The sequence below is a fragment of the Clarias gariepinus genome, chromosome 8 (assembly GCF_024256425.1).
Source record: "Clarias gariepinus isolate MV-2021 ecotype Netherlands chromosome 8, CGAR_prim_01v2, whole genome shotgun sequence".
Taxonomy (NCBI): domain Eukaryota; kingdom Metazoa; phylum Chordata; class Actinopteri; order Siluriformes; family Clariidae; genus Clarias; species Clarias gariepinus.
The window spans coordinates 9,451,567-9,478,078 of record NC_071107.1 but is presented as its reverse complement, the minus strand read 5'-3'; the positions used below and the strand labels follow the sequence as shown (position 1 = coordinate 9,478,078).

The following is a 26,512-nucleotide window of genomic DNA, read 5'->3' as shown; positions in this document are numbered from 1 at the left end:
GCCTTTTGAAATCGATTTAATCTATACCTCAGTAATTTTTATAAATATTGTCCTACAAATAATAAAATTATTATTATGACCTAAAAGTTTTGTGAGAAGAAAAATCCGAGACTAGAAAGTTTTATGGTTCTAATAAAGAACACACTGTTAAAATAGAGTATTGGCATGAGTCAGGTCAGACATCTACTCCTGCTGGGTCGACCAGGCAAGGTGGAGATTATGCCTGACAATCGTTATCGGCATCTCGCTCACACGCAATGGGTTTTCCCTTTCAATACAGATAGCTTTGAAAACAGACTGAGCCAAAGACAGTGGGAGATGGTGAGAAAGAGAAAGAAAGGAAAAACAGAACAACTTATCTAACATCACACTTGTGGCAAGGTGAATTGCAAATGCTTGCTTAACAAGCGTGGGCCTTTACAGAGAAAGATGGAAGGTGTTCGGCATTAGCTTAGTGAAGACATTTTTATGCTTATCAGTGGGCAATTAAAGTTTATCACTCGCTGCATTATACACTGCAGCATAACTGTCAAGTAAATTCATGTTTAGATACTATATTTGATTTAAACACTGAGGAATCTTATGCCGTATGCCATGAGGTGTCACAGATTTTTCTTTTTTTCTATATTATTATTATTATTATTATTATTATTGCCACATGGTATACTGATGACTAGTTGGTGAAAGGTCCTGAAAGATGTTACATTGACTTCAGAACTTGCAACAATGGTGGAATACAGACACATGGCCTAGAGGAAATGCGTTTTGCTCTTTTTATTTTCTTGGTTTGGGAACTAGGAAAACGAGGAGTGAGATAGAAGGAGAGAGTCAGTGTAGATGGGGCAGTCATGCTGAAAAGTCGGGTCTCAAAGCTCAGACAGTAGGCCGGCATAGAGGGTGTCATCTGGAAGGCACAGTGGGGAAAATCTGGAGGGCCTTTTTCTAGGCAGAGAGTTCAGCTGGCTAGTGTGAGCCCCAATTTCTTGTCCGTAATGTCTGCACAGAGAAGGAAAACATGCATCAGCATGAGTGTAACAGCCCATCAACTTACTTGGCTTCTGTCACTCTTGGCCCTCTTTTATGTTGTCTATTCCTCTCGGAGATGGTGAGGCATGCTGATCATTATGCCACACCAGACCCTGCCCAGTAGCCATGTGTCATTGGTATAAAAACACCAGTAGTGCTGAAGCCGTGCCAGGATGTGATAGGGGTTGAGACGGCTGGCCTGCCATCCTGATTTGTGAAAAGGTTTATTGCTGAAGCGGTGCTGTCCTTTTAGCACCACCAAGGCAGTCGTGTGAAGTCGAGTGCCAGCATGTGATAGGGGTTGAGGTGACAGCTTGCCATCAAGATTTGTAAGAATGTTTATTGCTGAAGCATCTCTGTCATTTTAGCACCACTGTGGCAGTAATATTTGAGGTTTTTATCTGTCCATTTAATGGCCAGGGCTTCATGCTACACAGCCACATATTTATTTATTTATTTTCTATGGGGGTGAGTGTGCAACTTACAAACAATATGGGAAGTTCTTCACCATCAAATTCTTGTGGCAGCACAGTATCCAGGCCTGTCTTAGATGCATCCATTTTCACAGTAACAGGGCAGTCAATGTCTGCATTCTTCAGCACAGGGAAGCATGCAACTGCTTAATGGGCCTGGAATGCCTGCTCGGTGGCCTCGGCCCAGTTACTCTGGTAGGCCCTTCATGAGCTTTGACAATGGAGAGGCAGAAGAAGTAAGGAACATATCTTCAGTAATATCTGGCCAACCACAGAATTGCACACACCTTTCGCTTGGTGGTGGGGTATTGGCACACTCTGACAGTCTACCTTAGTTTTTTGCGGCTTCAGCAATCCTCTGCTAAAGTGGTACACCAGGTAATATGCCTCTGTCAGGACCAGATGACAGTTCTGTGGGTTGGCAATGAGTTCGGCCTGATGACATTTCTGAGATGGTGTGGATGGTTACTCTAGGTGTTGGCATAGATGAGTACATCATCAAGGTACGCAGCAGCAAAGCAGTGGTACAGTAAGCAGGGAGAGTGTCGTTGTGGATATTTTACCTTACCTGGCTGTTGTAGATGACCCAGTTGGTGGTAGACGTATAGAAAAGGTCCCTGGGCTTGTTTTAAGTGCTATTTTACAACAGCTGTCCATTTATTAATTCTCTCCTAAAAATATCAAACCATTTATACCCTTTCTATTTTTTGCAGCAAAATTTAATACATCATAAGCTCTGTTCTCTAAACTCTGTTTAAAAAATGTACTAAAATGCATGAATACACACAAAAAAATTAATGTTAGTTTTCAAGCATTGTGTGGCATGAGCTTAAAGAAAGAAAGTAACAGAAAGTAGGAAAATTATATATTTAATATCAATTACAGTAATGTTAACCAAATGACACAGTTTGGATGTTAATATGAGAATAGGTAAAAAAAAAAGGGAAAGAAATGAATGGTTCTAGTGATTTTCTTAATAATATACAGTAGGCTTCTTGAGGTATTGTAGCCAGTTTATAATTTTGTAGTCGCAGTTGAGAAGTCATTTAGGTATTGATTGAAGTGAATACATTTTTATTACTCAGACAGTTGCAGTGCCATAAAATAGACTTTAAAACCCTGATTATATGGATAAATCTTTGCGAGGCTGAAAGTGTGCATGCAGGTGTGTTATCAATGTAATGTGATGTCTTAGATTTGTGTCTTCTGCTGATGAACTATTGATCAGTAAGACACCGCTCTGTTTAGTTGCAAAACACTACAGCTTTTTAGAATTGAATAGCCTGTGTGGAATAACTAACAAGGTAGCCAATACAATATGATGATTATTTTCTCAAGCGTCACTTAAGTTGAGCCATTAAGACATTTTATATATCATAGTCATTTACCCAATGTCACTATGGGAAAATATAAGAATACATCAAAATTGAGTACAGTACTTTACAATAGGCCTTCCATCCGTCCACCTTTGAACCTCAGTAGTCCAACTAGGGCCTGTGGAGGCCAATGGTGTCCATTGTATTTACGTCCACTCAACATTCGCGCAGTATGGGAAATTTTGGAACACCATTTAGCCTAATGTGCATGTTTTTGGACTGTGGGAGGAAACCGGGGAATCCAGAGGAAACCCACCAAGCATACAGTAGGAAGAACATGCAAACTTTATTCACACAGACAGAAATCGAGCCCAGGACCTGAAGGTGCAAGGCGACAGTGCTAATCACTAAGCCACTGTGCTGCCCCCAAAGGTGTTGCCCCCATAGGTTCATAATAAATTGTTCTGCTTTGCGCACTGTATGGCTAACCGGAGCTAGCCATATGGCTAACCAAAACTAGGCATATGGCTAACCTGAACTAGCCATACAGTTATTTCCGAGGAAAGTAATCCACCAAATTTGTACTTAATACAAGATACCAATGTGATTTATCTCTGAGGGACTGGAAAAGCTTCTTTAGAAGGTCAGCGTAACTTTGGAATGCATTTTTGCACAGAATAAGGCGCTGTTGATTTTGGCTATGATTACTTGCATTGTGCTCACATACTGGGTGCAAACTTCACGGTTAGTGTGCAGAGCATGAAAAGTTATAACGACCAAAGCCTATTGTTATGTTTTTATATGATGTCAACTTAAAAAAATGAACAATCTCTTTAGTGGATGAAAAGCTCCAGATGTTTACCGCTTTAATCTTATCGAACAGCACACACCAGAGGCAATATTTGAACCCTCAACACTGAAAGTGCAAGTCAACATTGCTAAGCACTAAGCCAGCATGCCACACATACTGTGGCATTTAAATATTTTTATGAGTATGGGTTTTGCATTGTACATTTACAAATGTTTTTTTTTACACCATTTCCCACATAGTGCCACTTTTTTTTTTCTTTACTGCTATTGCACCACCATGATTTTCTGACTAGCAGGTAGAAATCTGTGAAAATTAAATAGGCTTGGATTACACCCCCAAATCAATTTTACCACAGATACAGCGAAGAATAAAGGTGGTGTTTTCCATTTTATCCTGAAATCATCTTGGCGTGAAAATATTTACTTGGAAAAACATTGACCATTTCCAATTTGAAGCAAAACTTTAAACAAAAGATAAACAGTAACTTTTATTACATTGTGGTTCGAAATCAGTTGTACATTTATATATAAAATGTATGGAACATTATTTTAAACTTCTATGGTGTTTCTTCCTTGTACAGGATGGCATGGTGGTTTGGCAGGTAATGTTCCTGCCGAACAGTTTCTTATTCCCTGGATTGAGCCTTAACTTGGGTTACAGTCTGTGCTCCCTGGGCTGATTACTTTCCAATTACCCATCATGCTGCATCATGCTGCATTGAAAACATTCCCTGCAATTTGTCTTTTCACTATTTGCGCATCAGAGGGGGTTTAAACAAGCTAATTAGATTTCCCCCCTAAAGTGACCTCATGGGTGTAAAAAGATACCCCCTGGCTTTTTGCTCAGCTTCACCAAGCGGTGCTTAGCTCTGCTGTTCTCAAGTGCATGGCTTGGCAGTAGCTCATTTACATAGACACTAAAATAGCACATTTGGACGAGAAGTGAAACAGAGGAAGTTTGAGATGAAACAAAGTGCATTATATGTGAGATATTATAGCTTGAGGATTAACAAACACATTTTAAGCAACCTATGAGACCTTCTAAAATTACCCCTTGAAGTTGGGTGTGTGTGTGTGCATGATGCCCTGCATGGCGTGACCACCGGGTTAGCACCTAGGGAACATGAACGAGTGAAATACTTGTGGATTGCATACAATGCTGATTCTAATTTTCATATATTTATGCACATAGTCTTTTTATTTCTACTGTTTTGTTTCTATAGTTACATATGTATAAGGTCATGTTGAAATATAACTGTTTTGTTTATTGCAATTAATTTCTCCTATTCTAATTTCTTAAAATAATAATAGAACGGTAGAATAGTAAACAATCATTTGTTAAAGGGACGACTATCTTACCTTTTTAAAAGGACAGACCATAGTTGTCTCTTCTGTCTTTTGCAACTGTTTTCCTTGTTTCCTGGAAGTGGATAGATAATGTCTCTCTCAGCCAAGATGATGTTCTTTGTTTTACTCATAGTACCAGCAACCTAGTGGGCTCTTGCCTAGGTATCTATCAGGAACTCAGCACATTCTATTTGTTTTCTCCTGGACATGTTCATGTCGTCATCTTTTTGCTATTTTTCTCAACAACATGGAGATACGATCAATAATTTGACACCACATTTCATTTTAGCCTCAAAAACATTAGAATGGACCATCATCTGTCCTATCTACAGGTGGTAGAATGAACTTCCACTGCCTGTCCAAACAGCTGAGTCACAGTATGTCTTCAAATGAAGATTGAAGACCTGTCTATCTCTGTAATAACCTCCTCCAATAGGTTTGACTCAATAGTATTCTTAGTCCCTGACCGAGAGAACAACTTGTACCTACACTTCAGCATCCCCTTTAATACTACTGTACTCCTCCTATGTTTATGGTTTACTGATTATATTTGCAGTCTGTAACATACATAGATAAGGAAAATACCTAGGTTATATATAACTCATATAACAACTCATATAAATAAAGGAATAATATTTAGAGAAACCTGAATGACTAGCTGCTCTCTCATTGTTTTAACGAATGTAAACAACACTGCTGGAAAAACGTGAGAGACGTGCTATTTCAAAAAAGAAATGCGGCGTAGCATGTAATGCAAACAACAAATTAGCGGGTCTGTGACTCGCATCAACGGAATGAAAACTGTATCAAATTCATTCATTTTCCATAATGCTTATCCTGTGTAGGGTCACAGTGGTCCTGGAGCTTATCACAGGGAAATCAAGGCACAAGGTGTATGTACTGTATAGGGGCAGGTAAGGGGGATGTCACTAGATTGGTTGTCAACGCATTTCAGGGCACAAGCATATGCCCACTCATACATTATACTATGGGCAATTTGGAAACCTCAATCAGCCTATTATGCATATCTTTGGACTGTGGGAGAAAACTAGAGTACAGGCAAATACCACCACACATAAACTTTTAACCCTGGATCATTCAGGTGGACCTGACCACTCAGGTGGATTACTGCAAATAATTTAAGTTGGCTCAGCGTTTAGCAAGTTTAAAGGGCTGAAGGTTCCTACCTTGCCTTTGCTCTGTGTGCATGAGATTTGCAGAGTGTTTTCTCTGTTCTAGGTTGGTACAAAGACATGCGACCTAGTTAGATTGAAATTTCGTGATTGATTGTATGAACATGTATAAGCTTGTCATGTAATGGTTGGCATCCTATTCAGGATGTAGCCTGCATTGTACCATGGGTTAGGCTTATGCTTCCCTGGATGGATGGATATTTGCAGGGCACAAGCACACGCCTACTTATAATATGGGCTATTTGGAAACCTCAATCAGCCTATTATGCATGTCTTTGGACTGTGGGAGGAAATTAGAGTATATGCAAACACACACACACACACACACAACACAGAGAGATAGAGAGAGAGAGAGAACAGAGGCGATATAAACTTTTAACCCCGGATGATGCTGACCACTCAGGCAGATTACTGCAAATAATTGAATATGTTGGGGGCATGGTGGCTCAGCGGTTAGCACGTTTGTAAAGTTGAAGGTTCCTACCTTGCCTTTGCTTTGTGTGCATGACATTTGCATGTTCTCCCTGTGATTAGTTGGTTTCCTCCCGAAGTCCAGAGACATGCGATGTAGGTTGATTAAAATTTAATCATTTCCTGTAGCGTGTGATTGAGGGGAATGGTGGACCAGGCGGCCAAGGCTCTAGGTTGTTGATTTGGGGCTCCGGGTTCGAGCCATGCTGTTGGTGGGTTGCCGTGCACCATACTACCCAGCCGATGCATGTAGTGGCGGTCCAAAGCCTGGATAAAATGAGAAGCCGAAAAAAGTCCTGTAGTGTGTGAATGTGTGCGTGCTTGTTATATAATGGTTGCCACCCCTGCTTTGTGCCCTAAGTTGCCTGGGATAGCCTTCAGGCCCTCTACACAGGAGAAGCGGTAGAATGGATAGATAGATAGATGGATTTCTTTACCCTATTCTAAAAACCCCTAACCCCAACAGATAATAATGCAAATGATCTTGGGAGCAAGTTTTCCATCAGTTGGTGCCATTTGCTAATAATCAGGCTTTCTTATCCTGCTTCTGGACCTCACTGACAGCCTGATCACTGTTCACTCCCACCTCCAGCACGAGTCCCGCTTTATCTGATCACCTGACGCGCCTCCTCCTCTCGCGCCGTTTCCGCGCGCCCTCTGCCAGACGCGCAGTTTAGAACGCGCGCGCGCGCACACACACTCACAGACAGCAGCGCACACTTTCCGCGCGCAGCGCACAACGGGAAGCGTGTCCGCGCGAGCACTTTGAGGGGAGGGGAGCTCCGTTTCCTCCCGCCCGCCCGCCCGTCCGTCCGTTCGCTCTCTCGCTCGCTCGCTCATTCACACAGTCTAAAAAAGTGATGAGACTGAGAGAGAAACAGATGCCGACGCCGCCGCACTTCTCCTTCACGTACCGGGGAAAGCAGAGCTGAGAGTGTGGGTTTTCCTGCGGTTCTCAGGGCGATCCTTCTTGAACGACTCTGCCGAGGGTGCAGCGATGATTCCGGCTCCCAAAGCCGACTGCATGCAAGGTATTTTATATATGAGAGATAGAGATCGCGTGCGTATTTGTGCTCTGCCAGCGTTAAGCGTTTGATCTTTTTCTTTTATTTTGTAACCTAGAAAGATGACATCCTCACATCAGAGCGCATGATTACTATGTGCATTGTTTATTTGTTGTTGTGCTTGAGAAATACCTGTAGGTTTTGTTTATATTGTCAGTCTTAAATGGCTACGTGGTTTCACAACGGATTAGAATTGATAAACGTGTATTCGAATTGGCAAACTTTCCCGGCTATTGCACGGATTATCCGAAGGGATTTATTTGTAGGCAATAAACCATGTGCCCGGGGCAATATCGAAATTCTTTTAGTAAAAGTGCATTGCGTGGGATTTCCACTATCAGTAAGTCTGGTATTAATAGGTTTATTGGTGAGAGACTGCAATACTTATATGAAGACTTAAACTGGGATTTAGGAGGTGGGAATCCTCCTTCCAAAGGTGTCAGCAGTGTACAGTACAGTCTGCATTAAACGGTCTTGTTTTACCGCTTGCCTAATTTAATGTTGTTTCTATCCCAACTCTTATATTATGTAATGCAATTAGGCAGGCTTTAGGTTTTCAGTAATCCTCATGTGTCTTCTGCTTTTTCACTGGCAAAAAAAAACAACAACAAGCAAAGTAAGCATAACTGCTTTAATGATCAGATATATCTTATATACACACATTTCCCTCTTTATGATACAATGCAAATGTACAAAAAAAAATCTCGACCCTTATCTTAGAACTGAATTATACTAAGTGAATGATTGATGTATGTAAGTCCATTTCCCTAAGAAGCAGTAATTCTACATTAGATCTGAGAACTTGGTCCCATATGCTGTGGACACCACACTCTTGACTTTCTTTGGTTTCAAGTGCCTGTTAAGCTCTCTTAGAGGGGTATCCTGCCTGATTCTCCTTATTAGCGGTGCACAAGTTAATGAGCGTGTAATTGAAACAGCGCTGTGTGCTGCGGGTGATGCGAAAGGATCCAGGCTTATGCTCCAGTGAGTCGAAGATACTTAAGTCTTGAAGGTCTAGAGTCCAGAAAAAAACCTGTGATTTCCCTGTTAAAACACATCTTAGTCTGGGCACTAACTCAATGGTTAAATCAAATATGGCAGGGAACAAATCAGCAAACAATCCTGGCTTCCAGAGGAACAGTTGGTCAATGTGGTCTTAAGGTCTGTAGCATTGTGGAAGAATAGACACAGCCAGGTCAGGCTACATGAGGCATGAGGGATCCACACACCTGTGTTGAACCAGTTCTTTTGTGCCTGCCAATTCATTATGTGACTAAAGCCAATCGTCATCGTGTCAATATCCATTTGGAGCTCCTTTCAGTGAGGTCAGAGCTTTTTGTCCTAGTTAAGTAGATTAACCTGCTGTAGGTATAAATCAACGAAAACAATTGAACCAAGACAAAGATTTCAATATTAGCAATTTGAAGAAGAAGCAGAATATCCATCTTATCAGTGTAGTTTGCCAATGTAGAACTGCAGCAGTTGTGTAGGATTTGATGCCAGCTTGAGTTAAGCTGGCCGCTTCAGAGCAGCTGAGCAGTTTGGAGTTGAACCTTTTTGCTATAGGCTTATTGAGTCACATTTAATTAGAAATATGTTTGTAGGGGGTGTTGTTTTTTATTTTTTAACTTGACTCAAAGAATGACTTAATGGCTATTTTGCAAACAGGATAATGTTCTGTTTTTAGAATATCTTCAAATAATTATTTTAACTGATCTGTTTTGCGTGGTGACGCATAACACATATCACTAGTCACAGACCATTGGTGTTCAATGAAGTACTATGACTTTACTACCAGGAGCAATAAAACTGTTTTTTATTAAATCCTCCTGACTATAGCTATAACACTGGAGGGGAGTTTGTTCATATACTCTTGAAAATAAAGGTGCCAGAAGAGGTTCTTTAGAGCGATTGGGTAGAAGAATTATTTTTCAGGTCCTTAAAGAGCCTTTTGATGCATGGTACTTTTACCGTCTTTGGTGGATTCATGCTAAAAGAATTATTTCATACCATGAATGTTTAAATCGTAAAGAAGTTTCTTTATGCTGGGAAATGAATTTTCACTTCTTTGTGGTGCTAACAAAACTGCTTCTAACTAAACCATCATATGAAATATTGCCTATACTGTACAATACATTTTCTTTTCTCCTGTGGTTTGCCTATGTAGAATAACTGACAGGGAGGCTTGTGATATAAAATATATGTTGGAAATTCTTATTAATACTACTCGTATTTGATAAAAGTTAAAAGGGTCAGGCTTTGAAAGAAAATAATTTATCGCCATGGAAATAAGTGCTCCTGCGCTTTAATTGAAACATACAGGCGTGATAAATACTGAAAAAGGCATAGTTTTAAATGATGCCTAAAAAAGGCAGAGTAACATTTTGTTTGCCTCTTATTAAGAATACAATGCTGTATTCTGGTCAACATTGCGGTAGATGAGGAACACACACGCACACATATATTATATATACATATACAATTTACACAAGTACATCAGGGACCATTCAGCATGGCCAGTTCACCTACTGCAACACTTTTAGGAGGTGATGGACAACCCAAAAGAACTAACACAGACACATTTTAAACTCCACAAACACAAAAAATCCCTGATCTCAGGATCTAATCTGAGACTTTGCACCTACCCTGTGCCACCATGCATTTTTGTAAGTGTCAATAAAAATTGCACTAGAAAAGAACCTCATATTAAAGTATAGATTTTGATCATGATCAAAATATTAAGCCGTGCTGTTGTTGTTGTTTTTTCCTTTCATTGGAAATGCCGAACAATAAAATCATGTCCTATGCCAGCTGAAGGTTTACGTAATTAAGATGAATGAAGCTGAGTTAATTTTCAGATAACTTTAGCAAGAACACGGTCAGGCTATTGATGTACGCAAAACTAGCAATTGCATGAAAATCCCCTGACTATTGCACAGTGTTATAGGGGAATTAAATAAATTGAACTAATTGTCATATCCAGAATTGCATGTGCAGGCCTACATAATGATGGCTGGAAAATATCCTCCATTTTCCCAATATCTATCTGAAATGTGCCTGTAGCCAAAACACTATGTTAGAGGAACTTGGACCTTGGTGTGTATTCATGTATTCAGCTTAATTTCCCTGTCCAGCCTGGCTCATAAATTTGATTTATGACTGAAATATTTATTTTAAAAAATATGTTTGGGAGTGGTCACACCATCCTTACATCCAGACAGTTAATAGTAAATTACAATAGTTGTAATTTACTATTAACCACATTTCATTGAAAAGTAGTAATGTATTTCATAGGTATTAAAAATTTTAGATCTCTGATTAACCGAATAAGAGGTCTCGAGCTAGCATATTTCACTTGCGCGTTTATTTTTAAGTGTTACATGACTTGTGTATGCCAGAAATCTGTGAGCTGCGAGTAATATATGCACAAATCTAAGCAAACCTTTCCTTGAATTTTGCACATATTTTTGTTTACACACTATTAAACGCGTGACATAAATGAGAGCCCAGGCCTTAACGTCTTGCAGGAGAAGAAGTGCGAATGAATATATTTGTTTTGGCTGATACTACCTGACTAGTTCATGTTAATGTGGTTTTCCCTGTTTGGTTTATCTTTTATTCACAGTGAAAACACACATCACCGGTCAACCCATGCAGGGTTTAATTGGTTTAAATGGAGAGACGGCGTAGCTTTGTGGAAGTGAATAATTTGGAGAAATGAGGTCTTAGAAAACTCAGTTTCTCAAGACACCTGCTACAGTAACTATGCTATAGCAGAAATATATATATATATTTTTAGGTTTATAAGCCTCTGATTATGCTTGAACTCAGGTAGGCAACAGGTGGCAGGGGAAACAGTGTTTGGGCCCATGTGTTATATATGGTTGGGTGTATGTCAGCCTTTCTAAATGGACATAAAAAAAATGTATGTGCTCAATTTCAAAAAGGCCTGGTATCTGTAAAAGCTTATGTAAACTAAAACATCCTCTTTACCCTAATAATTGCCAATGAAATATTCGCTCCACAGGGTGGCAGAAGTCATAGTTATGTATATATAGTTATAATCAGTAGAAACCCAAGCAAATGTTTCTCAAGGTTTTCATTTTAGACAAATGATGCGGTTGAAAAGTGAGTTTTCCCCTTTCACAAAAGCTTATAAGTCTATCATAAAAAATCTATCATAGTGATCAATAAAAAAAACAAAAACAAAGGGAAACTAAAGTGTTTCTGCTAAATAGAGCTAGGTTTAATACATGCTGAACTCTAAAATTATCCAAGTCCACTTTAAGATTTTAGGAGGACAATATTTTTTAAATGTAGTTTTAAATTGGTTTGCACAAATGCTGGGTGTCTGGGGAAAATATGGTATTTAAAGGCACTTATTTACAGAACTGGGAAAGTACATCTAGGCAGAAATTGTTGAAGGGGGAAAAGTGGAAGGGAACCACATTTTAAATGTTGCATCCATGGTTTACCTGTTAGAATACAGTAAGACATGAATATTACTATAAAGTAAAAAAGATTTTGTGTTTGTGTGCATATAAAAAGCCAGGAGAGGATTTTTCTGTCCTTATAAAATTGCCTAGACATCAGCAGTTGGAAGTCCTTCATCACCATGAATCCATAACCAACTCATCAGCAGTGGACTCATAGCGTGTGTTATGTGAAGGAAAACATTCTGTCATGGGTGTCTCGCAGTGAAGAAGACAAAGATTTATATTCGTAGCACATCATTAAACAATCTTTTATCAAGTAACTTGAATCAGACTTCAATTAGAGAAAACATGAGGAAGCTATTATATTCATTTTTTTATGTTATTAAAGGAAAAGAGTGCATGAAGGAATGACACATTTTAAAATATGTAGATGTATTCCTTTTTTTTTTTTTTTTTTTTTTTTTTTTTAAGTGTGCGTGTTGGTGGGGTAGTAGACGATTTTCCCCTCAGGCTGTTGAGAAACTATCATGAAAGCTCTGACACGTTCAGCTCTAATGTGTGCCAGATTCAATCTCCGGCCCATAATATCTACAGTTAATTAATATTCTCCTGCTGGTGACGAGAATTAAGCGTCGTATATAGCAAGTACAGCGATAAGAACTGAAACGCTGCGTGAGCCGAAAAATGAAGTGTGCCTATGTAAATGCATTAACGTCACATCAGTACAGTACAGTGCGATGGTCTAAAATCAGTACGTGCAAACTAGCTCTTAATAACAGTACACAAAACGAGGACTCGATTGATAGGTCAAGCTAATGCATGTTGTTTTGTCCTATGTACCCTCATCACCACTTTTGGTAAATAAAGTCAAAGGTATTGGACAAATGCTTAATTGAATCTCAATAGGCAATAGACTTGGACTGCTCGAATGTGCTGCGGGATCTCTAAGTCTGTGATGCTTCAGCATGGGAGGTTGAGAGATGCTTATTTGAGGCAGATTTGACAAGTACTGTATATATCTCATGGAATCAATGCACTTTGACTACATTTTGCTGCTGCATATGGTACATCCAGTTTTGTTAGAACGTGCTTGTTAAAGGAACCGTGTGGAGTGCTACTTTGTGTTAGCAACCTGTATAATCTCGACTATAGCAGAGCTTTAAATGAGAAATTTAAATGTCAACTATAGTGATTTTAAATTTGAACTGCATGTGGAGGTTGTTTTGGGATACTAGTAAAGCCATGCTTGTCTTGGTGTAGTGAACTAGGTATGCAGTATAATGTTTTAGATTCGACATTTGGTCTGGTTATGAACACAATGACAGTATGGAAAGCACATACAGACATAGAACCCAGAACCACCTGGGTAAGAGTCATGCTGTGTTTTTAATCTTTGATTAAAGTGGTCATGTGTCATAAGAGTTTAGGCCAGCTGAAGCAATTTTTCCTCACAGTGAGTGACTCAGAATTCTCGAGGCTACAATTATAACGTTGCCCTCATTTGATCTTTGCACTTTAACGTCGAGTCCGCAGGAGATTTGGGGTTACAATGATAAACAGCTGAGTATGTGCATAATGGCGGGTTTAGGTTTTAACATTGTACTATTCTTAAGCTCTGGCTAGTGTATACAGTATATGCTAGAATGACTAAGCCTTCTCTCTGTTTCAAAGTAATAAAGTAACCAAAGGCAATAGCACCCCCAAAGGTTCTAACCAAAAGAATTTGCAGAATCGAATGCAAGGATTTTTGAATTTATTTTTTTCATCCCAGACTGTATATTTACACAAAAGTCAATGATAGGCTTTTCAAGCTAAATATTTGCATTGGGATACATTTTTAAATCCTGTTAAATCCATAATACTGTATGTCATCAGCAGTGATTGAGAAAAAAACACAATACCAGCAGCAGAAATCATGAATAAAAAAAGACCTGAGATTATTTTCTCAATTCTTGCTTTTCGCAAAGTGCCTTTGAAGGAGAAACGAGAAAGAAATAGACTAAGTACACGTTGTCCACTCAGAGTACAAATGACACAAATTGATGGCAGAACAGTAAATTCTGCGGTTTGACTAAAAGTGCTGGCTAACAGCAAGCACAGCTTATTCTGTTGACCGTGCTTACTATTCAGAAGAGACACGGCGTGATTATGCAGTAGTCACAGCATGACTTGAAACAATTGATTTTAAGGGGATAAAAAAGCAATCAGGAATGGTAGTGCCTACCTGTTTTCTGTCACTGTGTTCCTGTGCATGAGTGTCCTATAGGGCTCAAATCTAATGGTTTCACAGTAGTAACTGCAAGTCACTGATGGGTAGTATATCTTTTATATTTATTTACTGTATTTATTTTTTGCCTTGTCATTCACCTGAAACCCAGTCTGTCCGGGATAGGCCCAGGATTAGGAGTAGGTCTTAGACTGAATAAGTATATGTCACTTTTTCTTTTTCTTTTTCCTAGAAAGTGGGTATGATAGTTAGAAGTAGGTTAAATACACATGCAAGAGGTCACAACCAATTTTATTAAAACACTGTGATCAAAATTGTGACCAGGCTGTAATCACATTTAAAACATGAAAATTTTCGTGTATATATATATATATATATATATATATATATATATATATATTAATTAGTGTGCGTAAATGTGTGTGCATATATGTATTTTTTTTCTCCCTATTTTTTTTTATATATTTATAAAACAAGACCGTTCGTGGCTGTTCTTAGCAGCAACAACAATAGAATGATTTAAAATAGAGGTATATTAAACCAAAGATGTAAACTGAACAAAACTTGCACCAATGACTTGTTCTGATGAAGTAGTTTATTCTGCTGTAGACTGTGTAGCTCCTGGAGTTGTCATAGAGAGAATAAATACATATTGAGGACATGTTGAACACGCTTTCTTTTTTTTGGTCCTGCGACTCCTTAGCGATACAAAAGTATAACACTCTCTTTGCATTGCAGTTTGCAGTGCTGATATTGCCAGGCCAGAGAATAGTTTACACATCGAATTTCCATCATGACTTTTTGACTTTTCTACATAACTCAATCTGTTTGTGCTAACAACCTAGCATATTTCAATAAGGCAGTGTGAGTCATAAACACCAGATTTACGTGCAGACGCAGAGAGAGAGACAGAGATGCAAACACTGGCATGGATTTATGGATAAAATGGGTCATCTAATGCAACATCAAACTATCTTCACCATCTATACCACTTATTCTGTACAGGTTCGCGGGGGGCCCTGGCAGGAGGCGGGGTGCAGCCTAGACAGGGTGGCAGTCCAGTGCTGGGTACACAAACACTATGGGCAAATTGGGAATGTCAATCAACCTGTATGTCTTTGGACTGTGGAAGGAAATGAAAGTACCCACTTGAAAAGTACCCAGCACGGGGAGAACATGCGGGACAAACCGAAGCAGGAATTTAACCCTTGACCCTAGAGCTGCGAGGCCACAGTGCTAAGCATTATATCACTATGCCACCTGCAACATCAAACTATATCAATATTAACAGTATTGTTAATGTGTATACATACTGTATATGTACCTTATAAAGTCAGTGTACCACCCAGTCCTATGTGACAATTAATGAATACACCTACATACATACCTACATACATACAGTACATACATACATACATACATACAAAGATAGACAGATGTTTTTTTTTTTTCAAACACTGGCCTAGATTTGGAACTGTTCATGCCCGTAGAGATTTCTGATGAGCTCTATCTATTAAACTAACTCATATTTGGATTGATGGGATCAAACTGACCAAATTTCTGATTAGCCCTTTAAGGAAAGTAAGTAGATTAGATGCAGTGCTTTGCCTCTATTCTGTCAATCTCCCAGACCGGCCAAACGTAGACATCAGCGTCCTTAATAGCTTAGAGCTCTAACTGAGAACCCATAGCTAATTCAGTAAGTCTCCCGAGATCTCATTTATTAGCATCGCCAGCATTAGTATTTTGAAGCTACTCCCCCTTCCCCAACCTTTTTAGTGCTGTGAAGTGTATAAAGTTAGCTTCCAGAGCCTCTTTTTTTTTTTTTTTTTTTTTTTTTGCCACACAAACCAGGCTTCTGGATCTAATAGACAAGTCACTGTGACTTAGAGTGCAGGGGCAGAGATTTTGCATATTCATGCTACATTATTTAAGCAGTGGCTCCCTAATCCTGCAGTGGAGATGAACCCACATAGTTAACTAGGTGTTCCTGTTGATTTTTTTTATTTTTTTATTTTATTTTTCAGCTTGCAATGCCTGCAATTAACCCGTAGCATCAGCTGACCCATTTTTGCCGTGGTAGGAAGACGACGACGACGACGACTCATTACAACGTCGTAAATTCTGATCTGGTTCAGCCTGTGTGCAACAGGACTCCAAGCTGTTCTGTCATTTTGCGGTAATGGGGAGGTGGTGGAGTTTGGGAGAAGCCGGGAGAAAGATGATGATTGGATAGTGACAAGGAGTCTTCTGACACCTAATTTAAGAGATTTCAAAGCGACTTTTTTTCCCCTCAATTACAGATACAGAGGTAGTACTGTACGTGCCATTATTTTGCGAAATGATGTTGTGAATTTGTCTTCACACTTAATGATTGGCAATTATTTATTCACGGATTTTTGTTTCTTTTACGTTTTAGCTAAAGTGTCTATCTCGGGATGATTGCTGTCTTGTTTCACACCCCATGTCTCCATGCAGGCCTTTCCGTGTGTGTTTCTTTTGTCTGTTACTCCCTTGGGGCAGCATTTTGGGTGTGTGTATTCTTTTTTCTGTCATTCATTTCAGTTTTTTTTCCTCCTCCTGAAACATCATTTATGCCTAGTTTCATGTTTATGGTAATATTTAGTTTTAAGGGCCTCCAAATCGAATTTATTTGTGAAATAATTCATGAACTTATTTTAATTCAAATGTATTCCAGTGCTATGAGACTATTCACAAACACTTTATTTAAAAAACTCCAAGGAGATATTAAGATAATGAGGGCAGTCATTTGTCTGGCACCTAGACGAGGTGATGAGGAAGTGGCCCCGGACTGCTTTTATGTGCACACATTATGCATATCAAATGGTGTCATAGCAACCGGTGAAAGCCTTCATTAAATGGCGATCAAGCCTTTTGTATACTAATAAAGTAGCAAAAACAAAGACCAACCTGTCTGAAATGTTGATTTGTAACTTCCACTTTACGAGCTCAAAACAGAATTTAAAACAATCTATAAATTAGAGTCAAACTCAAACTTTTTATTTTTTATGTGAAGTAGGCAGCAAAGAGAACTTATTTTAATGAACTGTCTGGTAATTTGATCCCAAATGTAATCTAATGCATGAGTGCTGCATGTCTTTGTTTATTGTTCTTCTTATTATATAATTTTAAACCGAGACTGCACTGAATAGGGACTGTTCTGTCTAGTTACACAACAGAGCTCGATTCTGTCTTTCGCAAGGTTTTTGTTCCCTTCACACAGATTACAATGCTGAGCACAGGCATCATTGCCAAATCTGAGACGCCCGCATGCACTATTCATCAGCTGGAAATCTGAAAACCGTGGAGAAATGAGACATTTGACTTGACTAGATATGCACTTGTGATATCTGTGTTGTGCAGCAGCATCACTTGTTGTAGCTACAATATCCTAGTAGCTCCTTCACCTTTAAGCACTGCCAATAAGTAGCATGCAAGGACTTAAAATCTCATACTGCTGTATATTCCAATGGAGTTGTGTTTTTGTGTGTTTTATTGGTCACACAATTTTCTATTCCAGTTGTCCTAGCTTTATATACAGTATATATTCTGATTATATATTGTGATTCTGATTATATATGAATATATATATATATATATATTTATTTATATATATATATATATATATATATATATATATATATATATATATATATATATATAATGCTTGTTTTAATATGTTACTTTTTTGTAGTAACAACTTACACTGTAGCTTGAATGGTTGAGTTGCAGTATTCGCCAAAATATACAGGATACTTAAAAAAATATATACTTAAACTCCGGCATCTCGGACACGCATGTGCATTTGCATAGCTCCAGGCGCACGTTTTTCTAGGAGTGAAAAGAAAGTTGTGTTTTGCAGTTGTTTGAAACGAGTGGAATTGTCATGGTATTAGGGAAATAAAACACTGTAGATTTTTTTTCTTTTTAATATTACAGCATATGCCATTATGCTTTATTACTTATTTTACTGATTATTATTATTGATAAACATAATACAGTCAATTGTTTTTATGTACAATATACACTGCCTGTTCGATTTCGACCTCATTGTCCATCCTCAGTGGGTTTCCTCCGGGGACTCAGTTTTTTTTTTCCCGCAGTCCAAAGCCATGCAGATTAGGCTAATTGCTGTTCCCAAACTACCCGTAGTGTGTGAGTGTGTGTGCCCTGCGATTTGTTCAGGGTGTACCCTGCCTGGACAAGTCTCCCGGGACAAGCTCCCCACCCCCACCCTGCAACCCTGTATACAGGATAAAGCGGAATAGATGATAAGTGAGTAAGTGGGTGACTCAGTGCCTGGCTAAAAACACTTTACACAAACTAATATCTTATTGGACTACTTTGAGCTTTGACTATATGCCCATAATTACAATGGCATTGTTTTCACAACATGCAACATTACCATTTTGATTTCCATAATTTTATCTTTTATTCTATTTTCCATAACATCTATTCCAGCACATTCCGAAGACTTTCAATTGAGCTAAGGTCTGGACCCCATGGTGGCCAATTCATGTGTGAAAATCATCCTGCATGCTCCTTGAACCACTCCTTCATAATTTGTGCCTGATGAACCTTGTCATTGTTATCCTGGAATGTGCCATCAGGGAAGTAAAAACCTATTGAAGCGTTAGCCTGGTCATTCAGAACATTTCAGGTAGTCAGCTGACTTCACGGGTGCATAGTTCCTTTTCACTCTGATCGCCGTGGAACCGTACCCATCACTGTGGAACAGGGTCAATCTGGAATCATCAGACCACAAAAGCATTTTCCATTGCTCTGACGCCTTTAGTCTTTATGCTCCCTAGCAAATTAAAGCCTCACTAACAGGTGGTTTTCTTATTGCCACATAGCTGTTTAGTCCCAATCCTCATCACATTTTGTGTAAGACATATATTTTTTTTCCCACAGCTTTACCAGTTATTTTAGCAATCTCTATACTGTAATTCACACCTGCAGGAAGGCAGTAACATTTCTTTTCACAACCACAATATACATTTTTAGATGTGGTTGTTTAAGAAGTGCAAAGAACAAAGGTAATTGCATTAGTGCCGTTGCCAGTCCAGGTTGTTTGCGGCAAGGATTCTTATCACATTTAAACATGCCTTCTGCAAGTTTTGCCTTCTTCTGTAATTCTATCATGCCACAGGGAGATGAGGAGACGCTGTGGGTGAACCGCTGCATTGTACAGCCACAGAACAAATTGGCATCTGTCTATGTTTTTCACCTGCAGAGCTGATTCTCAGACAACACAATGGAATTTTTCACTTTCTTAAATGGAAGCAGCTTCATAGTGACAAATCAGAGTCAGTACTTGCGGTCAAGTTGAAGCAATATATTTGTTGTTTGTGTGTCTCCTATAATGCAAGCTTTATGAGTGTCATAAAAACTGCATTGTTTTTACATGCACATAGTATTTTTTACATTGCTTTATGCAAAATATGGTGCGTTTCTAAACAGTCAAGGTCATTGAGGAAGAGAGGATGTAAACCTCTAGGATAATGATCTCCTGAATAAAGGGTAATTGGAGTCATGCATTTCAGTCGTTTTAGCAATTCAATGCTTTGTGTTCCCTGGTGGATCTGAAGTCGACTGCTGAAGCAAGACATGGAAAAAATATAAATGAAGTGAAACTGTTTTGTATATAGAGACTACACAGCGGCACAGCAGGAAGCCTTGGCTCCTTAGAGCTTCAGGGTTCTTGGTTTGATCTTGAGCCTGTGTCATTGTCTGTGTGTTCTTTGGTTTTGGCTTTCCCGTCCGAAAAACATTTGGAGTAGGAGAATTGGCAATGATGATTTCATGCTAGGTGGGAACGAGTGTGTGAATTGTGCACTGAAATGGACGGGTATTCCATCCAGCATGTATGCCCACCTCATGCCCAGAGTTTTCATGATAGACCCTGGATGCATTGCAACCCTGACCAGGATATATTGGTTACTGAAGATAAATGAGTAAATCATGTTTATACATTGTCTTGCTCTACCTCTTGCATACCAGTTTGGGAAGTATACATTTGTCTATGGCAATCAAGGGTGCAGGATAGTCATTATTTTGTCATCTCAGCAGCCTTTTTTCCCCTTTTAATTAGCTTGGAGATCTTAGCATTCCAATTTTCTTTTTTTTTTATCTGCTTTGATATGGACACATTTTATTGTACAGTTATACTTTAAGGTTTACCCCACAGAGATGCATGCAAATTTTGTATCAAGTATATCAAAAAGAAACATCAAGTGTTTACAAAGATTAATTAACTAAATTGTTGTAGAAGATAATGCATAATAAGGTTAATAGTATATAATGGAGGATAATAAATTGTAAGCAATATTTCAACATGCAGTCAAGACAGAAATTTTAATTGTAGAAAAAAGGCAAACATTGCTGTCATTCAAACTTACTGCAGCACAAAGAATCACAAAGAAATCAACATCTCAACAATAACCTGTGCAATTATGTAATCACAAAGAGATGCAGTTTATTACAGGTATTGAGTGCATAGTCAGTAATTTATGTGGAGTTTTGCAGAGTAGCTGAAGTATACAGAACATGACCTATAGACTCACCCTAAAACTGTCCCACCAAACCGCCTCATTCAACAGTGCAATCTTGGTTTGTGTGTGTGTGTGGCTTTGGTGAGCAGAAAAGACTAATTTGGTGCTTTTTTAATATTAAATAAATAATTAATGTAAAGTTTTTAAAGGAGAACTTCAATGTGACAGGGAAATCACAGAATTCACAAGACGGATTTCAGAAACTAATAAACTCACGAGACCAGAACTATACATTGCCTTCATACAACTGCTTTTTTTACTTTAAGTCTATATAAAAAAAGTATACTACATAAGAATACTAAATGGTATTGCACCACCGATTTCCGGATTTTTCGTATGTGGTTACTATGCAACACCGCCGTAGAGGTAATCTATGGAGATGTGCGACACCTGGGCGCACGCCTATATAGGCCTCCTAGACTCTGCAGTACAGCTGTTATGAGAGTGGATCTATGTCGCTCCGGTATAAAAAAAAAAAAAAAAAAAGGGAAAGTCAAAAGAAAAGTGAAAAGCCAAATGAGAAAAAAGAAGTGCTAAAACAAAAACAGAAAAAAAAAAAAAGAGGATTTTTTTTTTGTTAAAAGTGAACTATGATTTTTGTTGGTTATCAAAGGAAAAGAAGTAATTTTTTTTCTTTTTCTTGTTTGACGAGATCCGGATGGGAAGAGTCTTCCTGGAAGTGTGCACAATCACTCCCGCAGTCTGCTGCCACCCCGCTCCCCACTAAGCCCTGCAGTAGGGCTCATACATAACACACACTAAACTTTAAACTGAGCTGCTCATATAACGGGTACATTTAATAGTAAAATGTTGTTGTTTAAATCACAATAGCAATATATCACAACAGCAATATGTGCCAAAATAATCGCAGTGTGATTTATTTATTTTTTTAATAAAAGCCCTAAAAAAGGAAAAAAAATAATGAAATAAATAAATATATATAATTTAATATGTTCACCAACCAAATCCCTGTATTGCCATGTACTAGTGTATGCAACATCCTTTTTTTTTAAGAAAACCTTGATTTATAAAGAACTGGGTGCAGTTTTTCTTATTAATGTATTGACGAGAAGACACAGAACTTTCCCATCTGTTTAATTTGTGGTGACTTCAACTGCACTGGCAGAATTTTAAGCAACACACACTTAAAATTCATTGCCCAGCAAATTAAACCATCAGCTCCCCAGTCGGAGTTAAATGCACAGAAATGACTCATTTGATGTCCGATTATCCTATAATGCCACATCATAAACAATGGCTCGTGCTCATCACCAGATGTTGCTCCATTTCGCGAGATAACAGGTTCAATCATAGGCAGAAGGTGGCTTACGACGCATGTGTGCCCAGACGGATTTGATTAAAACATGCAATTCCAGAAAAGTCCTGGTCTCCAAATCATTATTTAAAAGCTCTCTCAATTCTAGAGATGCGTCTTCATTATGATAGCAGCTGCTTAGCACCGATAATGCTTGCTCATTTGCCGCCAAGTCCCTCAATTTCCCAGCAATGATAATGCGTATCTTTTGCAGAGGCGTGGATGCTGGGTGCACTATTTTTCCGAATGCTCACAGGATTACAAAGGTTAATCACTAATTTGAGGCTTATTGTTGCTAAATAGTTAAGAGCCTACGTTAACTGCTCTTGCTGGATTGGATTTTTTGGGTTTTTTTTTTTGTGGTATTGTGCTGATTGACAGGTGTTTGATGTTTGCAACTTTTCTTTAGCACAGAATTGCTGAAAAGGCACAAAACCCTCAAGAGTTGGTTTCACACTAAAGCACCCCATTTCTTAGACCAGTTTTTGGGTTTGTACACACCAGCCTTAGCTTCCATCTAGCCTGATGCAAGTTAAATAAATAATCCTATGCGGCTGTATTTTGCGTTTCAGGTATGAATTTTCTAAATTGGAAAAATAAAGAAAATATTGACACTTTTCAGAAATGAACACGAACAGAAAGCGAAGTATCATAATTCAGCCGTGACCATTTGTTTAATGTGCAAACAGAAAAGAGTTTTTTTTTTTTTTTTTCATTTAATGTGCCAAGCTTTAACCAGTAGGCATAAACAGCGTACAAAATCAAATTATTCTTCAAGCCAGTGCTCTTCTTTAGCTGCAGTTCATGTGGCAATCATTAAACGCAATGAAAAATGGCCTTGTTTATGCCTGGAGATGTCTTGGCACTAAATTCTTAGCACTTTGTTTCACAGGTTGTCACATTCTATGTTCCAATACATAGCAGAGCTTGTTATAATGCCAGTCCAGCACTTACACATCTGTTTCTATAATGCATGAATAAGGAAAAGCCCTGACATGTGCTGCATAGGTGTTGATTAGTGTAATCCGATAGATTGCAGCCTGCTAATAGCAGCCAGAGCCATGTTTAGCAGTAAGCTTTAGCATTAGTGTAGAGTGTAGAGAGCCTGCAGCTGAACCGGAGCTCTTGTTGGACTGTTAGATGAGGCTTGCTTTTATGGTATAAGAGCTATTGCTGGTTCTGTAGAGATGGAAGACGAGTGGATGCAGATGTTTGCCAGCTGTTTTATTCAGTGAGGTGGTAGTACTGCACCAAAAAAGCCTCACTCTGGGTGTTTGAATGCTGTACATGCTTCAAGTACTCATGAGGCTGAAAAATCGAACAAATTATGGACTGTACTTTTCACATAGTAACGGCCAAAATACACTATGGGTGCTAAAAATTCTCACCTAGAAAAAAAAGTGAATTTTCAGATATGATCATATAACACTATTTTTCATAATGCTTAATGCTTCTTACCTCCCGATCCTTGCTTTATTTTTCATGAATATGCATACATGGTTATTTATATAAGGTAAAAAGAAACACATTTGTTGAATGTAATTTCATACCCTTTTATGTAGTGTTACTTTTTTTTTTTTTTTTATTCAAATCTTTCAATGATCTCAATTGTCATTCAGATGAAACTTGGAAAATTGAGATTTCACATGAAAAGACACAAACCTGAAAAAGCGTTTTATCCTAAAATGCATAATTGTTAAGATGGTGTAATATTTTGACATGGTTACGGACACTACAGATTTTTTGCTATCGAAGATTTATTTTATTTATTTTATCTTTTAAATTAAGCAATGGTTTTTACAGGTCATATGCTTCTAGACCAATTTTAGTATCAATACTAATAAAAATATGAATAATCAACATTTTAAATTATTATAGTTTAAAGTGAGACAGTAAAACTCTGAAAAATGGCCATTTTTGGGGCACATATTAAATAATCTCCAACATGAAGTTTTAAGGGAGGCAAGATTGGTCATGTTGCATAAACTTTAGAAGTATCGTCTTTGGCGCACACATTTACTGTATTTGATAGACTATATATATATATATATATATATATATATATATATATATATATATATATATATATATATATTATATATATATATATATATATATATACTAATACTGTTTTGGCTGTAAGCATATTCAATATTTCAGATTTATCTTTTTCTAAACTCTCTGCATGGGTATAATCTGCTAAAGTTTCATCCATATTCTTCCAGTCCATACCCTTAAATATTTAAGTTTATTTGACTGGGTTTGAGTTAGAGGTGCATGTTATGAGCTAAAAGAGCAAACATTCCTATTATAGATGCACACTCATTCCAGTATTCTAAAAGATATTGTAAAATATGTAAAAGTTTAGATTAACTTGAAATAATTTGACCAAAGTTAATAGCATATTCTGAAACACACAATAATAAAATTATTGGTAAAACACCTATGAAACATGTGTGGAACCTCGAAGATCAGTCTGTTAAAAATGAGTCTATTTAATCCATCTAACCTAGAATGATATATTTTATTTATAGTTTGAATTTTGCAATATTTAATATTTATATTCATCTTTTAGATTCATAGTTAAAATTTACCATGGTGCATAAAACTGATGTTTTACATGACTTTTAAAAGTTATCTTGATGTATCAGAATGAATTAAAAAACATCAGCTAGAAAATATCTTTATATATTACATGCCTCAATTTTTGCATGCATATGCTGTTATAAAATTTTAAACAGTCAAAATCAATCATGGCAACCATGCACCAAAAATCTTGTAATACATTTGTCCTATTGATATTTTCTAAATACATTTCTACACACTATACAACAGGTACCATTTTTTCTTTGTTAGTAAATAGAAGTACATTCAGCAAAACATCAGTATCTGCTCTTTAAGAACGTTCCAAATAATAGATTCCCTATAGCGATCTAGAAAGTAGAAGCGTTAACCATCCAAAGAACCTCCAAGGAACCTTTTTTGTAAGCATGTATGATTCTATCGTGAAGAAATTTGAAACTTTTGAGGCTCCTTTTAATCAAGTTTGTGGTTGCGTAAACCTCATCTACCTTTTTTCCATAATTGAGCAATAACCAGCAGCTACTGCACCGAGAGTGAAAAAGTGAAATAAGATTAGCACTGCTGAGCTGCTTGTGTGCCTTTGATGATGTAGAGGCTGGCTGCAGCACCGCTTGACCTCATCTCGGGTTAGTACACACTGTGACCCACAGATGGCTCGTTCTGTAGCTTACTGTAGTCCTTCACACAGCTGTTCAGTTTCACTTCCAATCTCATGCTTTTGATTTCAGAACAGTTATTGTGAAATATGAGGCTTGAAGGCAATTTAATGAAATCATGTTTGGATCTGCAGTCAGGAGAGTACGGATGCCATGGACATATCTGTTTGCTTTCTTTAGGGTTGATATTGGATCTTTTCTTTATAAATGGAAGATTTTTTTTAAAGGGTAACATGTTTATAAATTATATTTTACTGTACATAAAACAGTTACAGACAAATGCATGTGTTTATCGTTGAACAAAAGTAAGTTGTATTGATAAAGCATATGAAGAAATATAATATTTTACTGATACTGTATACACACACACATATATCATGCCATTTGTTCTGTGGTCAGAAGATTGATATTTCGAACCCTGATTATACCACAGCGGTCTGTAGCCGAGGCAGCAAATTGGTCGTGCTTTATGGGTTGGAGGGTTAGCATTCTATTACAGCAACTCTAGCCAGTTGTGCGCTTATGTACGAGGGTGAGTCAAAAATTGTCCGCACTTTCCGTTCAAGGCTGCTGTCTCCTCACTGCTGTGCAGGTGTGAACATGTCACGTCCGTTCATTTGTATCTGTGGTCAGAGAAAAAATGGATACTCCGCTTGTGATTTGCACAAAAAAAGATCAGCGCGCAGCGAATAGTTTTTTTGTTGTCTGAGGGTGTACCCGGCACAGAAACAACTCACAGAAAAGCATAAACAGAAGCTATGGATAGCTACATAAAAATAACATTTGCATCTATACTCTAAGGAAGGTGAAGAAAGTTGTTTGAGGTAGTTAAAGCATCCTTCTTATAGTCCTGATCCTGCTCCATTTCACCTTTCACCTATTTGGACCCCTGAAATCAGCCCTACGAGGATAAAGATTCACTTTGGACGAAGAAGTGAAGACAGTGGTGCATTCGTGGCTCGGAGCTCAGCCTTAAACATTTTTTTGAGCGAATACGAAAGCTTGTTAACAAGTGAAGAA

General features: G+C 38.0%; 1 protein-coding gene across 1 annotated transcript in view; it reads left to right on the top strand.

The window, feature by feature from the left end:
- The first annotated feature begins 7,427 nt into the window (after positions 1–7,427).
- hs3st1l1 (heparan sulfate (glucosamine) 3-O-sulfotransferase 1-like1) overlaps positions 7,428–26,512 on the top strand; it is a 43,675-nt gene continuing 24,590 nt past the window's right edge. The window contains exon 1 of the mRNA XM_053502447.1: positions 7,428–7,667. The gene's annotated coding sequence lies outside the window, so the exon portion shown is untranslated. The remainder of the gene's footprint in view (positions 7,668–26,512) is intronic.